Consider the following 16,492-nt stretch of genomic DNA (forward strand, 5'->3'; position numbering starts at 1 on the left):
AACCATTCGACCCGATAAATGCCAATTGGGGATGCCCCGGCTGGTGATCTGGACTCCAGCCTGTGATGAGGCTTTTAACCGGCTGAAGGACGCCCTGGTCTGCGACCCTGTTCTGGCTGCTCCAGATTACAAGAGGAGATTCATTGTGCAGACGGATGCCTCTGCTTATGGACTGGGAGCTGTCCTCAGCCAGGTGAATGCAGCTGGGGACGAACACCCCATCGCCTACCTTAGCAGGAAACTGCTGGACCGAGAAGTGGCCTATGCAACTGTTGAAAAAGAATGTCTGGCTGTAGTGTGGGCCCTTAGGAAACTAAGGCCGTATCTGTATGGACGAGAATTCACTGTCATTACTGATCACAATCCCCTCACCTGGCTGAACCAAGTCTCTGGGGACAATGGACGCTTACTACGATGGAGCCTGGCTCTGCAGCCCTATAACTTTACCATACAGTATAGAAGAGGCAGCCAACACCAAAATGCAGATGGACTGTCCGGGCAGGAGGAGCCCTGAGTCTGGTCAGCCATGCCTGTGTGTACTTAACAAGCGACGTGTAGAGGTCCCTACTACGTACACAAATTTGGAGGAGAAGGGATTGTCATGATTTGTAGTTTTGCCCTGTCCTGTATTTTGTATAATATGTTATTTAACTTTTCTCTGGTTGTATTTGCTGTAAATTAACCATGTCTCCTTCCCCCAATACTTTGCAATGTCTTGTGATGTACCTGGACCATAATCTAATTTAGGCTTGTGTCAACAGCTAGTGGAACTTTGGCTATTGTTTCCTAAGCAGAAGATAACCTACAATACATCCTGTAGACTCAGTGGAGTCCTTACATTTCTAGAATCTTCTGATGGACCAAACCATTGAATAGTAGGTGTGACCCCTACCCACCTTCAGAAGGGCTGATCCCAGGAGCCCTGACAATACATTCTTGTTTTAAGATCAGTTGTGATTTGAGTGCGGACGTGAAGGAGTCACGAACTGAGTTGAGGCCAGCTCGTCACGTCCGTGGGATTGTGTGGAATCCTGTGGACTATTGCAAGGATTATTGTTATCGATCTTCGGACTGATATGGGCACTTTATGTTTACTTTTATTTGATCTGCACTAAAGTGTGGTATAGACCTGAAGGCTTCATGGTCTTATTGTTTGTTCTTTTTTACACATCTTTTGTATTTTCATGTTGGCACTCCTGTATAGAGCCACCTGTTTATACCCAAACATCAGTATTTTAGGTGGCTTTTGTGTAAGTGTTCTAAACACCTACTAACATGAAAAACAATATATATTTTTTGTTTTTTCAACGAACTAGCGCTAAAGTTGGCTATTATACAGCAACTTGATACATGTCAATTTGTTCCTATTTGTGTATAAGTTAGCAACTTCAGCTGCATCTATTGGACAATAACTACTTTTGTCTCTTCATGAAGCTCCCACAATATTGAGACTCATATATTTCAGACACATATGTTGAATTGCCTGACAATGACATTTCCAAAAGGCTTATTTATCTCTTAGCTTTTACTGTGTTGGGGCTTCTTTTGACCAATGACGACATCGCTGTATTGCTTGGCAATAATACGCTTGTCACACCTACATCTTTGCTGTTATTTTGCAGGTGCCACCTAGTATGGTGACATCACTGGTCATCGCGTCTGGTAATGTGATATTATCAAATTTTGTTTGTATCAGTGCTTCAGCTATCTACCGCACATGTGTTTGATTTGTGATAACACCAATGTCTGCTTTTTAACAAGTTACAAATTTTTCTCTTACCATACTGAGATTCGTACATCTCAGACACGTTTTTTGATCTGCCTGATTATGTTCAATATACTTATTGACCCTTTTGTGTACGCTGCGCAGGCATTCTCATTACACCAAGATCCATATATTTTCCTTTTTGTTATACTGTTTGCGCAGGTGCAGATATTTCTAGCAATGATATTTCCAATATGTCTATCTGCTTCTTTGTCTCTACTGCGCAGGCACCTTTTTGATTAATGATGTCATCGCCGAATTATCTGACATGCTTGGTTTATCTACATTTTTGCTCAAGACTCATATATTCCTAACATATGTGGAGCTTTATTTGCTTAGTTGCTCAATTGCTTAGTAATGATATGCTCATTTGCCTTTTGCCTTCATTGCGCTGGCGCCCTTTTTGACCAGTGATTTCATCGCCTGGCTTTGACATGTTTGTCATGCCCATATGTGTGCTCTTACTGCGCAGGCGCTATTTGGCCGGGCGACGCCGCGGTTTTTACTGCGCAAGCGCCGATCTGACTAGTTATGGCATCGTCAAGTCGCTTGGTAACTATAGCTTCATTCGTCCTGTTGATTTTATTGCGCAGGCGCCGTTCTGATGAGCGATGTTATCGCATGCTAACGACATGTCTGTTACGCCCACACTCTCTATTGTGCAGGCGCTATTTAGCCTGGGGACGCCGTGGCCTCCGATTGTTGCCTGGCAACTACAGTCTCAATACGCCTATTCTCATCTGCGCAGGTGCAGATCTGCTCTGCGACGCTGCACCTCTCCAATTTCTTTGTGAACAACTTTATTGGTCTGCCTACAATGCTGACAAGATGGCCGCGACCATGCCTTTCTCTGCTCCTCGTGGGTTAGTACTGATTTATTAATTATACAACATGTGATTTCTTTATATATAAGGACATGCTTCATGTTATTTCTCAGCGCTTCACCCTACCTTGAGGAAGCCACACAGCGTGTGGCGATAAGCGTGGGGTTAGCTTTTCCCCTCTCCTTTACCCCACAGGTCATTCATTTTGCAGCTTTCACTTGGCACTTTACCCTCTGGTATCCTGGACATCTTTTTTGCACAAATTGCTGGTTTAGAGGTCATGGGACCTTTTTTCTAAATAGTCAGGTATTTTACCACCTTTGCATACTTGATTTAGGGAACTTTCATTTAGGGGCTTTCTAGTTAATATTTTTTACAAACTTTTTGCCCCCTTTCTATCTATATGGTGCTGTGAATAGCGTTTTTTCTTGTATTTTCAGACCTCAATTATAAATGGTTATCTTATACATTACATTAACTGCTTTGATCATTGTATCTGAGTTATCCCATTATATATGAATACTGTGATATGGGGATAATGGTTGTGGGAGTGTCACTATATTATTATTGTATGATTGTGACATGATTGCCTCTTTGTGCTTTCTAAGTGTTTTTATGTTTTTGTGCTGTTACGTGTACATGTCATGAATAAAGAATTTATCTATTTTTCTATTAATTTTCTGAAGTTCCCATTTTTTGGATGTACTTCTTTCCCCTCTGTTCCACTTTACTCTTTTGAGTACATCTTTGGTGAACCCGTGCAATTTTATTATATTGGCTGTGCCCTCCGTTTGTTAACATTTCTTCAATGGTCCACAAACAATGACTGTTTCAGATCTAACTTTGAAAACACACTCTCTATTGAGACTCATCCGTAAAGTTCATCACCTCTTTTTACTTTTGTCTGTATGTTTTTGGTGAAAAAGAGGGGATACTTTTACCTTAGTATCTAACTCATTCCTTTACTTGGGTGCTGAGGGTTCATCAGAGTGATGGTGGGGGTGCAGTTAGCTTCATTATCCTATGGCACCAAAATAATTTACCTTGTCCTGGCCCTGGCGTGACACCTCAGCCGCCCTGTGGATAGTAGGGGTGTGTCGGGCTGTTAGTTTTGAGTTTCAGATTCCTGCAGATGTTTTCCATCCCGGATAATTGCCAGGCCATTTAGCTGGCTGATAATGTCAGATCATTGACAATTGTACTTCAAGCTCAGTGGCGTGTTGATGCTGTGCTCGGTATTTTGTTATTCTGATCTATCATTGCCTATCATTATTGGGGTTTCTGTTGTTTTCTTGTGTAATGGGTTTGCCATCTAGGCCTACAACTTCAAATAATCCTGTGGCCTTCAGGATGAGACTTCAGATTTCTGTAGGACACTGCAGGCTGCTACTGTGTCCACAAGACACTCTATTGTGTTAAAGGGCATATCAGAGAGGGTAAAATGAACAAAGGCATCATACCTCTAGTTTCAGAGATGACTGGTAGAGCTGGAAGCCCTTCATGTCAATTGCTCCTTCCCTGCAGTATTTTCTTTGGGGCCTTACACTCAGGGCCGTATCTAGGGGGGGCAGCCGGGGCAGTTGCCCCGGGCGCAGCCAGCAGGGGGGCGCAGTCGGGCCGCCTAATGCAGCGGTCCGCAGTGTCTCCCCCCGGCGGCTGCGTTCTGCCGCCCCCCCGGCCTGGGAGTCGGCGGTTCTCTGTGTCAGCTGTCAAGCTGACAGCCGGCGCAGAGAAGGAGCGCGTGCCGGCTCCCAGGGAACAATTGTACTGGCGTCTATACAGACGCCAGTACAAATGAAGCTCTGACCGCCGGGCCAGAGCGACGTCAGCATCGTGATCAGGTCATGTGATCACGCTGCTGACGTCACTCCCCAGCGCCCAAAGCAAACGCTGGTGGTAAGTGTGCTCCACTGTGGAGCTGAAGAACCACCGAAGATGGGATCCACAAAAATGATCTTTTCACCCTCAATTCTTATTTTTCAAAGGGTAAGAGGACCCTAAAAGATATTGTGCAATTTGTCCTGAGTGCGCTGATACCCCACAAGTGGGGCTAAACCACTATTTGGGCGCATGGCAGAGCTCGGAAGGGAAGTAGCGCCATTTGAGCTTTCAGTATTCTTGCACAGATTCCTGCTGTAAGTCTGCAGCAGGGATCTTGATAGATTTCATTCTCCTGGGATTACTCCAGAATGGTTGTTGTGGTGGGATGCAGGTCTGGACAGCTGTTGTCATCCTATTAGATAGATAAGAATTAATATATGTGTGTTTATGCTTTAAAGAGAATCTGTCACCCCCGAGAAGTATATGACCTATAAATATGGGCATACAGGTAATAGAAATGTTAAGCTAGTTCTAACTGTATGCCTTATGTTAATGGTGCTGTTGTGGAGAAATGTTATATTCTGTCTTTACGCTAATGATCAGCCCAATAACTCATCATAACACACAATTTCATCTACTGTGGAGGTGGAAATGGGTCCCCTTATTTCTTGGCCTGTGTGCAGTTGCACCAATATCATTTCCGCCCCTGTCCACCCCTGAATGGAACCATAGGAAGGATGACACTACAGCTACAGAGGTGACCGTCTGATAGCCTAGCTCGACTACCCATCTCTCCTGAAGACCCTTTCAGCTTTTTGAGATTTGGGTGGAGGACATCATCTCTGAAAATAGGGTCCCACAGCTGCACCCCAACAGTTTGAGCAGCACTCTTACATGAGTAAATATCCTAAGAGCAAAGGGAGATACTTAGCCACTTGCTTTGTCACGGAGGATGATTTCTCTCATAGCTATGGATGGGATTTCTTTATCCCATCCTCTCATGGTTAATTTTTTGGCCTCCTTTTGGTTTGGGGAGGGCGATATTTACCCGCTCCTGTCTGAGTTCCCTGTCAGTGATACATTAATTCATGGCTGTGTGTCTGACCCCTGGTGTGTTTGCATACTCATTTGTCTGATTGTCTCTCAGTGTATGACACGGTCTTTTTTCTCGTTCTGTGCCTTGCCTTGTGATTCTGTGCTTACTGTCTATTCTGGCTCTGACCTTTGGCTTGCTTCCTCTGACTTCCCACCAGTCTGCCCCATTTGTACTGTACAGCTATCTCCGGTTTTCTGACATTTAGCTACGTCCTGACCACTCTCTGTGTTTAACCCTTTGGCACCTCACCGACCTCCTGGCTTGACTTCGGTACGTTCAAACTACTTTCCGGCATCTCCGGTCACCGCCTCTACTTGGCGTCTGACTCTGCCTCCGGCCACTCCCCGGTAGTCATTTGCTTCAAGTCCTGCACAGCTGCAGGTAAGCTCACCGCAGCTCTCCTCTCACACTCTTTGAGCTTCCACTATTCTTGCACAGATTCCGGCTGTAAGTCTGCAGCAGGGATCTTGATAGATTTCATTCTCCGGGGATTACTCCAGAGTGGTTGTTGTGGTGGGATGCAGGTCTGGACAGCTGTTGTCATCCTATTAGATAGATAAGAATTAATATATGTGTGTTTATGCTTTAAAGAGAATCTGTCACTCCCGAGACGTATATGACCTATAAATATGGGCATACAGGTAATAGAAATGTTAAGCTAGTTCTAACTGTATGCCTTATGTTAATGGTGCTGTTGTGGAGAAATGTTATATTCTGTCTTTACGCTAATGATCAGCCCAATAACTCATCATAACGCACAATTTCATCTAATGTGGAGGTGGAAATGGGTGCCCTTGTTTCTTGGCCTGTGTGCAGTTGTACCAATATCATTTCCGACCCTGTCCACCCCTGAATGGAACCATAGGAAGGATGACACTACAGCTACAGAGGTGACCGTCTGATAGCCTAGCTCGACTACCCATCTCTCCTGAAGACCCTTTCAGCTTTTTGAGACTTGGGTGGAGGACATCATCTCTGAAAATAGGGTCCCACAGCTGCACCCCAACAGTTTGAGCAGCACTCTTACATGAGTAAATATCCTAAGAGCAAAGGGAGATGCTTAGCCACTTGCTTTGTCACGGAGGATGATTTCTGTCATAGCTATGGATGGGATTTCTTTATCCCATCCTCTCATGGTTAATTTTTTGGCCTCCTTTTGGTTTGGGGAGGGCGATATTTACCCGCTCCTGTCTGAGTTCCCTGTCAGTGATACATTAATTCATGGCTGTGTGTCTGACCCCTGGTGTGTTTGCATACTCATTTGTCTGATTGTCTCTCAGTGTATGACCCGGTCTTTTTTCTCGTTCTGTGCCTTGCCTTGTGATTCTGTGCTTACTGTCTATTCTGGCTCTGACCTTTGGCTTGCTTCCTCTGACTTCCCACCAGTCTGCCCCATTTGTACGGTACAGCTATCTCCGGTTTTCTGACATTTAGCTACGTCCTGACCACTCTCTGTGTTTAACCCTTTGGCACCTCACCGACCTCCTGGCTTGACTTCGGTACGTTCAAACTACTTTCCGGCATCTCCGGTCACCGCCTCTACTTGGCGTCTGACTCTGCCTCCGGCCACTCCCCGGTAGTCATTTGCTTCAAGTCCTGCACAGCTGCAGGTAAGCTCACCGCAGCTCTCCTCTCACACTCTTTGAGCTTCCACTATTCTTGCACAGATTCCGGCTGTAAGTCTGCAGCAGGGATCTTGATAGATTTCATTCTCCGGGGATTACTCCAGAGTGGTTGTTGTGGTGGGATGCAGGTCTGGACAGCTGTTGTCATCCTATTAGATAGATAAGAATTAATATATGTGTGTTTATGCTTTAAAGAGAATCTGTCACTCCCGAGACGTATATGACCTATAAATATGGGCATACAGGTAATAGAAATGTTAAACTAGTTCTAACTGTATGCCTTATGTTAATGGTGCTGTTGTGGAGAAATGTTATATTCTGTCTTTACGCTAATGATCAGCCCAATAACTCATCATAACGCACAATTTCATCTACTGTGGAGGTGGAAATGGGTGCCCTTATTTCTTGGCCTGTGTGCAGTTGCACCAATATCATTTCCGACCCTGTCCACCCCTGAATGGAACCATAGGAAGGATGACACTACAGCTACAGAGGTGACCGTCTGATAGCCTAGCTTGACTACCCATCTCTCCTGAAGACCCTTTCAGCTTTTTGAGACTTGGGTGGAGGACATCATCTCTGAAAATAGGGTCCCACAGCTGCACCCCAACAGTTTGAGCAGCACTCTTACATGAGTAAATATCCTAAGAGCAAAGGGAGATGCTTAGCCACTTGCTTTGTCACGGAGGATGATTTCTGTCATAGCTATGGATGGGATTTCTTTAACCCATCCTCTCATGGTTAATTTTTTGGCCTCCTTTTGGTTTGGGGAGGGTTTTATTTACCCGCTCCTGTCTGAGTTCCCTGTCAGTGATACATTAATTCATGGCTGTGTGTCTGACCCCTGGTGTGCTTGCATACTCATTTGTCTGATTGTCTCTCAGTGTATGACCCGGTTTTTTTTCTCGTTCTGTGCCTTGCCTTGTGATTCTGTGCTTACTGTCTATTCAGGCTCTGACCTTTGGCTTGCTTCCTCTGACTTCCCACCAGTCTGCCCCATTTGTACTGTACAGCTATCTCCGGTTTTCTGACATTTAGCTACGTCCTGACCACTCTCTGTGTTTAACCCTTTGGCACCTCATCGACCTCCTGGCTTGACTTCGGTACGTTCAAACTACTTTCCGGCATCGCCGGTCACCGCCTCTATTCGGCGTCCGACTCTGCCTCCGGCCACTCCCCAGTAGTCATTTGCTTCAAGTCCTGCACAGCTGCAGGTAAGCTCACCGCAGCTCTCCTCTCACATTTTCTGAGCTTTCAGTATTCTTGCACAGATTCCTGCTGTAAGTCTGCAGCAGGGATCTTGATAGATTTCATTCTCCAGGGATTACTCCAGAGTGGTTGCTGTGGTGGGATGCAGGTCTGGACAGCTGTTGTCATCCTATTAGATAGATAAGAATTAATATATGTGTGTTTATGCTTTAAAGAGAATCTGTCACCCCCGAGAAGTATATGACCTATAAATATGGGTATACAGGTAATAGAAATGTTAAACTAGTTCTAACTGTATGTCTTATGTTAATGGTGCTGTTGTGGAGAAATGTTATATTCTGTCTTTACGCTAATGATCAGCCCAATAACTCATCATAACGCACAATTTCATCTACTGTGGAGGTGGAAATGGGTCCCCTTATTTCTTGGCCTGTGTGCAGTTGCACCAATATCATTTCCGCCCCTGTCCACCCCTGAATGGAACCATAGGAAGGATAACACTACAGCTACAGAGGTGACCGTCTGATAGCCTAGCTCGACTATCCATCTCTCCTGAAGACCCTTTCAGCTTTTTGAGACTTGGGTGGAGGACATCATCTCTGAAAATAGGGTCCCACAGCTGCACCCCAACAGTTTGAGCAGCACTCTTACATGAGTAAATATCCTAAGAGCAAAGGGAGATGCTTAGCCACTTGCTTTGTCACGGAGGATGATTTCTGTCATAGCTATGGATGGGATTTCTTTATCCCATCCTCTCATGGTTAATTTTTTGGCCTCCTTTTGGTTTGGGGAGGGCTATATTTACCCTCTCCTGTCTGAGTTCCCTGTCAGTGATACATTAATTCATGGCTGTGTGTCTGACCCCTGGTGTGCTTGCATACTCTTTTGTCTGATTGTCTCTCAGTGTATGTCCCGGTCTTTTTTCTCGTTCTGTGCCTTGCCTTGTGATTCTGTGCTTACTGTCTATTCTGGCTCTGACCTTTGGCTTGCTTCCTCTGACTTCCCACCAGTCTGCCCCATTTGTACTGTACAGCTATCTCCGGTTTTCTGACATTTAGCTACGTCCTGACCACTCTCTGTGTTTAACCCTTTGGCACCTCATCGACCTTCTGGCTTGACTTCGGTACGTTCAAACTACTTTCCGGCATCGCCGGTCACCGCCTCTATTCGGCATCTGACTCTGCCTCCGGCCACTCCCCGGTAGTCATTTGCTTCAAGTCCTGCACAGCTGCAGGTAAGCTCACCGCAGCTCTCCTCTCACACTCTTTGAGCTTCCACTATTCTTGCACAGATTCCTGCTGTAAGTCTGCAGCAGGGATTTTGATAGATTTCATTCTCCGGGGATTACTCCAGAGTGGTTGTTGTGGTGGGATGCAGGTCTGGACAGCTGTTGTCATCCTATTAGATAGATAAGAATTAATATATGTGTGTTTATGCTTTAAAGAGAATCTGTCACCCCCGAGACGTATATGACCTATAAATATGGGCATACAGGTAATAGAAATGTTAAGCTAGTTCTAACTGTATGCCTTATGTTAATGGTGCTGTTGTGGAGAAATGTTATATTCTGTCTTTACGCTAATGATCAGCCCAATAACTCATCATAATGCACAATTTCATCTACTGTGGAGGTGGAAATGGGTCCCCTTATTTCTTGGCCTGTGTGCAGTTGCACCAATATCATTTCCGCCCCTGTCCACCCCTGAATGGAACCATAGGAAGGATGACACTACAGCTACAGAGGTGACCGTCTGATAGCCTAGCTCGACTACCCATCTCTCCTGAAGACCCTTTCAGCTTTTTGAGACTTGGGTGGAGGACATCATCTCTGAAAATAGGGTCCCACAGCTGCACCCAAACAGTTTGAGCAGCACTCTTGCATGATTAAATATCCTAAGAGCAAAGGGAGATGCTTAGCCACTTGCTTTGTCGCGGAGGATGAATTCTGTCATAGCTATGGATGGGATTTCTTTATCCCATCCTCTCATGGTTAATTTTTTGGCCTCCTTTTGGTTTGGGGAGGGCTATATTTACCCGCTCCTGTCAGAGTTCCCTGTCAGTGATACATTAATTCATGGCTGTGTGTCTGACCCCTGGTGTGCTTGCATACTCTTTTATCTGATTGTCTCTCAGTGTATGACCTGGTCTTTTTTCTCATTCTGTGCCTTGCCTTGTGATTCTGTGCTTACTGTCTATTCTGGCTCTGACCTTTGGCTTGCTTCCTCTGACTTCCCACCAGTCTGCCCCATTTGTACTGTACAGCTATCTCCGGTTTTCTGACATTTAGCTACGTCCTGACCACTCTCTGTGTTTAACCCTTTGGCACCTCATCGACCTCCTGGCTTGACTTCGGTACGTTCAAACTACTTTCCGGCATCGCCGGTCACCGCCTCTATTCGGCGTCTGACTCTGCCTCCGGCCACTCCCCGGTAGTCATTTGCTTCAAGTCCTGCACAGCTGCAGGTAAGCTCACCGCAGCTCTCCTCACATTCTCTGAGCTTTCAGTATTCTTGCACAGATTCCTGCTGTAAGTCTGCAGCAGGGATCTTGATAGATTTCATTCTCCGGGGATTACTCCAGAGTGGTTGTTGTGGTGGGATGCAGGTCTGGACAGCTGTTGTCATCCTATTAGATAGATAAGAATTAATATATGTGTGTTTATGCTTTAAAGAGAATCTGTCACCCCCGAGAAGTATATGACCTATAAATGTGGGCATACAGGTAATAGATATGTTAAGCTAGTTCTAACTGTATGCCTTATGTTAATGGTGGTGTTGTGGAGAAATGTTATATTCTGTCTTTTCGCTAATGATCAGCCCAATAACTCATCATAACGCACAATTTCATCTACTGTGGAGGTGGAAATGGGTCCCCTTATTTCTTGGCCTGTGTGCAGTTGCACCAATATCATTTCCGCCCCTGTCCACCCCTGAATGGAACCATAGGAAGGATGACACTACAGCTACAGAGGTGACCGTCTGATAGCCTAGCTCGACTACCCATCTCTCCTGAAGACCCTTTCAGCTTTTTGAGACTTGGGTGGAGGACATCATCTCTGAAAATAGGGTCCCACAGCTGCACCCCAACAGTTTGAGCAGCACTCTTACATGAGTAAATATCCTAAGAGCAAAGGGAGATGCTTAACCACTTGCTTTGCCACGGAGGATGATTTCTGTCATAGCTATGGATGGGAATTCTTTATCCCATTCTCATGGTTAATTTTTTGGCCTCCTTTTGGTTTGGGGAGGGCGATATTTACCCGCTCCTGTCTGAGTTCCCTGTCAGTGATACATTAATTCATGGCTGTGTGTCTGACCCCTGGTGTGTTTGCATACTCATTTGTCTGATTGTCTCTCAGTGTATGACCCGTTTTTTTTTCTCGTTCTGTGCCTTGCCTTGTGATTCTGTGCTTACTGTCTATTCTGGCTCTGACCTTTGGCTTGCTTCCTCTGACTTCCCACCAGTCTGCCCCATTTGTACTGTACAGCTATCTCCGGTTTTCTGACATTTAGCTACGTCCTGACCACTCTCTGTGTTTAACCCTTTGGCACCTCATCGACCTCCTGGTTTGACTTCGGTACGTTCAAACTACTTTCCGGCATCGCCGGTCACCGCCTCTATTCGGCGTCTGACTCTGCCTCCGGCCACTCCCCAGTAGTCATTTGCTTCAAGTCCTGCACAGCTGCAGGTAAGCTCACCGCAGCTCTCCTCTCACATTTTCTGAGCTTTCAGTAATCTTGCACAGATTCCTGCTGTAAGTCTGCAGCAGGGATCTTGATAGATTTCATTCTCCAGGGATTACTCCAGAGTGGTTGCTGTGGTGGGATGCAGGTCTGGACAGCTGTTGTCATCCTATTAGATAGATAAGAATTAATATATGTGTGTTTATGCTTTAAAGAGAATCTGTCACCCCCGAGAAGTATATGACCTATAAATGTGGGCATACAGGTAATAGAAATGTTAAGCTAGTTCTAACTGTATGCCTTATGTTAATGGTGCTGTTGTGGAGAAATGTTATATTCTGTCTTTACGCTAATGATCAGCCCAATAACTCATCATAACGCACAATTTCATCTACTGTGGAGGTGGAAATGGGTCCCCTTATTTCTTGGCCTGTGTGCAGTTGCACCAATATCATTTCCGCCCCTGTCCACCCCTGAATGGAACCATAGGAAGGATGACACTACAGCTACAGAGGTGACCGTCTGATAGCCTAGCTCGACTACCCATCTCTCCTGAAGACCCTTTCAGCTTTTTGAGACTTGGGTGGAGGACATCATCTCTGAAAATAGGGTCCCACAGCTGCACCCCAACAGTTTGAGCAGCACTCTTGCATGAGTAAATATCCTAAGAGCAAAGGGAGATGCTTAGCCACTTGCTTTGTCACGGAGGATGATTTCTGTCATAGCTATGGATGGGATTTCTTTATCCCATCCTCTCATGGTTAATTTTTTGGCCTCCTTTTGGTTTGGGGAGGGCGATATTTACCCGCTCCTGTCTGAGTTCCCTGTCAGTGATACATTTATTCATGGCTGTGCGTCTGACCCCTGGTGTGTTTGCATACTCTTTTGTCTGATTGTCTCTCAGTGTATGACCTGGTCTTTTTTCTCGTTCTGTGCCTTGCCTTGTGATTCTGTGCTTACTGTCTATTCTGGCTCTGACCTTTGGCTTGCTTCCTCTGACTTCCCACCAGTCTGCCCCATTTCTACTGTACAGCTATCTCCGGTTTTCTGACATTTAGCTACGTCCTGACCACTGTCTGTGTTTAACCCTTTGGCACCTCATCGACCTCCTGGCTTGACTTCGGTACGTTCAAACTACTTTCCGGCATCGCCTGTCACCGCCTCTACTTGGCGTCTGACTCTGCCTCCGGCCACTCCCCAGTAGTCATTTGCTTCAAGTCCTGCACAGCTGCAGGTAAGCTCACCGCAGCTCTCCTCTCACATTCTCTGAGCTTTCAGTATTATTGCACAGATTCCTACTGTAAGTCTGCAGCAGGGATCTTGATAGATTTCATTCTCCGGGGATTACTCCAGAGTGGTTGTTGTGGTGGGATGCAGGTCTGGACAGCTGTCGTCATCCTGTTAGATAGATCAGAATTAATATATGTGTGTTTATGCTTTAAAGGGAATCTGTTACTCCCGAGACGTATATGACCTAATAACATGGGCATACAGGTATTAGAAATGTTAAGCTAGTTCTAACTGTATGCCTTATGTTAATGGTGCTGTTGTGGAGAAATGTTATATTCTGTCTTTACGCTAATGATCAGCCCAATAACTCATCATAACGCACAATTTCATCTACGGTGGAGGTGGAAATGGGTCCCCTTATTTCTTGGCCTGTGTGCAGTTGCACCAATATCATTTCCGCCCCTGTCCACCCCTGAATGGAACCATAGGAAGGATGACACTACAGCTACAGAGGTGACCGTCTGATAGCCTAGCTCGACTACCCATCTCTCCTGAAGACCCTTTCAGCTTTTTGAGACTTGGGTGGAGGACATCATCTCTGAAAATAGGGTCCCACAGCTGCACCCCAACAGTTTGAGCAGCACACTTACATGAGTAAATATGCTAACAGCAAAGGGAGATGCGTACCCACTTGCTTTGTCACTGAGGATAATTTCTGTCATAGCTATGGATAGGATTTCTTTATCCCATCCTCTCATGGTTAATTTTTTGGCCTCCTTTTGGTTTGGGGTGGGCTATATTTACCCGCTCCTGTCTGAGTTCCCTGCCAGTGATACATTCATTCTTGGCTGTGTGTCTGACCCCCTGGTGTGCTTGCATACTCTTTTGTCTGATTTTCTCCCAGTGTATGACCCGGTCTTTTTTCTTGTTCTGTGCCTTGTAAATCTGTGCTTACTGTCTATTCTGGCTCTGACCTTTGGCTTGCTTCCTCTGACTTCCCACCAGTCTGCTCCCTTTGTACTATTCAGCTATCTCCGGTTTTTCTGACATTTGGCTACGTCCTGACCACTCTCTGTCTTTAACCCTTTGACACCTCACCAACCTCCTGGCTTGACTCTGGTAGGATCTAACTACTTTCAGGCATCGCCAGTCACTGCCGCTACTCGGCGTCTGACTCTGCCTCTGGCTACTTCCCGGTAGTCACTTGCTTCAGGTCCTGCTCTGCTGCAGGTAAGCTCACCACAGCTCTCCTCTCACACTTTCTGAGCTTTCAGTATTCTTGCACAGATTCCTGCTGTAAGTCTGCAGCAGGGATCTGGATAGATTTCATTCTTTGGGGATTACTCCAGAGTGCTTCTTGTGGTGGGATGCATGTCTGGACAGCTGTCATCATGCTATTAGATAAATAAGAATTAATATATGTATGTTTATGCTTGAATGGGAATCTGTCATTCTCAGAGACGTATAATATGGGCATACAGGTAATAGAAATGTTAAGCTATTCCTAACTGCATGAGTCATGTTAATGGTCCTGTTGTGGAGAAATGTTATGGAAGCCTGGAAGAAAACATTAACATATAGACAGTATATAACATTTCTCCACAAGATCTTTAATATTAGGCATACAGGTAGGCCTATTACTTTTTACTTGTGTGCCCATAGTAATAGGTCATATATGTCCCAGGGGATGACAGTTTCCTTTTAATAATGATTGAGTGAATGCTTAAATGAAACATTAACTATAGGTAGCAAAGAATGAATGTCTGACAACCCATGATCTACGCAGGCTAGCTACATACTTCTTGTAGTGTAGGTTTTCAACAAGTGTCATTTCACGATAGGCAGAAACAGGGCCGCCATGAGGGCATGACTACCCTTACTAGTGTACGGGGCCTGGGGAGCAGAACATAGAGGGGGGTTGGACATAGTTCAGTTCCTTAGATCGTGTGCAGTACTCTTTGTTGTTTTTTTATTATTTTTCTCTGATCTCACAAAATGACCTTATTTTCATTGTGTTGATTGGCTATATGTGTTGTCTTTTTTGTCTGTTTCGTTTGTTTTCTCTTTTGTTATTGGCAGTGTAATTTTTCACCTTATGTAATTGACCAATTGATTTAACTAAATGACTCCCATGCAAAAATAGATTTAGTTAGCAAAATATTTAGTGGGAATGTGTTACAAAGCTTTTATGTTTTGGGCATTGACCATTCGCTGGTTATTGTTATCCAATGTGTTTGTGAGATGATTGAAAGGCACTTAGTGGAGAAATTCAGCATAGTCTATATTTCTATTTCCCATATTTCATACTTGGTGCTGAAATTCAAGAAAAGGCTCTTACTAATATGGCCTATCATCTCAAACACATTCGTCAACAATAACCAGAAAATGGCCAATTCTTTTAGTCATAGTTTAAAGTTTTGCAAGAATTTACTTTAAAGTTTGTCACCCCTTATGTCATAAAATAAACAGAAACGGCTTTTCTAGCAGACTGACATGTCCAGAAGAGATCCCTTATTAGCAGTCCCCTCATTATCATAACAGGCAGGATTACAATAATAGCACAATTATTTTAATTTCTATAGCGCCAACATATTCCGCAGCACTTTACATTTTAGAGGGGACTTGTGCAGACAATAAAAGACATTACAGAATAACAATAATCACTTAAACAACAAATACCAAGAGAAATTAGGGCCCTGCCTGCAAGCTCATAATCTGAGAGATAACAGAATTCACAATTCACAGTATGTAGTGTCACAACTCACCTCTTCCCCCTTCCTACACAATGACATCTGCATGTCACTACAACATGAGAATATAAATAGAAAATTCTTAGAAGGAAATAGAGTTCCCTATAATGTCTTATGATATCTATATATATTTATATATACATGTATATGTCCAATGTCCTTATCTCCAGTCAGGCAAGAAAGCAGCTTCCATAAATGTACAGGAAACAGAATACAACAATCTGCAATCAGAAATACAGATTATAAAAAAGATGATCACAATCTGATTTCAATTAGCTAAAAAAATTTATGTGACACATTCCCTTAAAGAAAATTAAAGAAAAATATAACTAAAAAGAGTATTGGATATTTTAATAAATGTTTAATACGTTAGAGTAGAGTAGGGCCCTGCCAAAAGAGTCTACCTTGTCGTGGTGGCAGGCTTAAATATCTGTTGTTCAAAACAAAAGCTGATGGTTATGTATGTGATATGGTTCCATGGGAACTGTT

The sequence above is a fragment of the Dendrobates tinctorius genome, unplaced genomic scaffold (assembly GCF_039654945.1).
Source record: "Dendrobates tinctorius isolate UK_male_01 unplaced genomic scaffold, ASM3965494v1 ptg000056l, whole genome shotgun sequence".
Classification (NCBI taxonomy): Eukaryota; Metazoa; Chordata; class Amphibia; order Anura; family Dendrobatidae; genus Dendrobates; species Dendrobates tinctorius.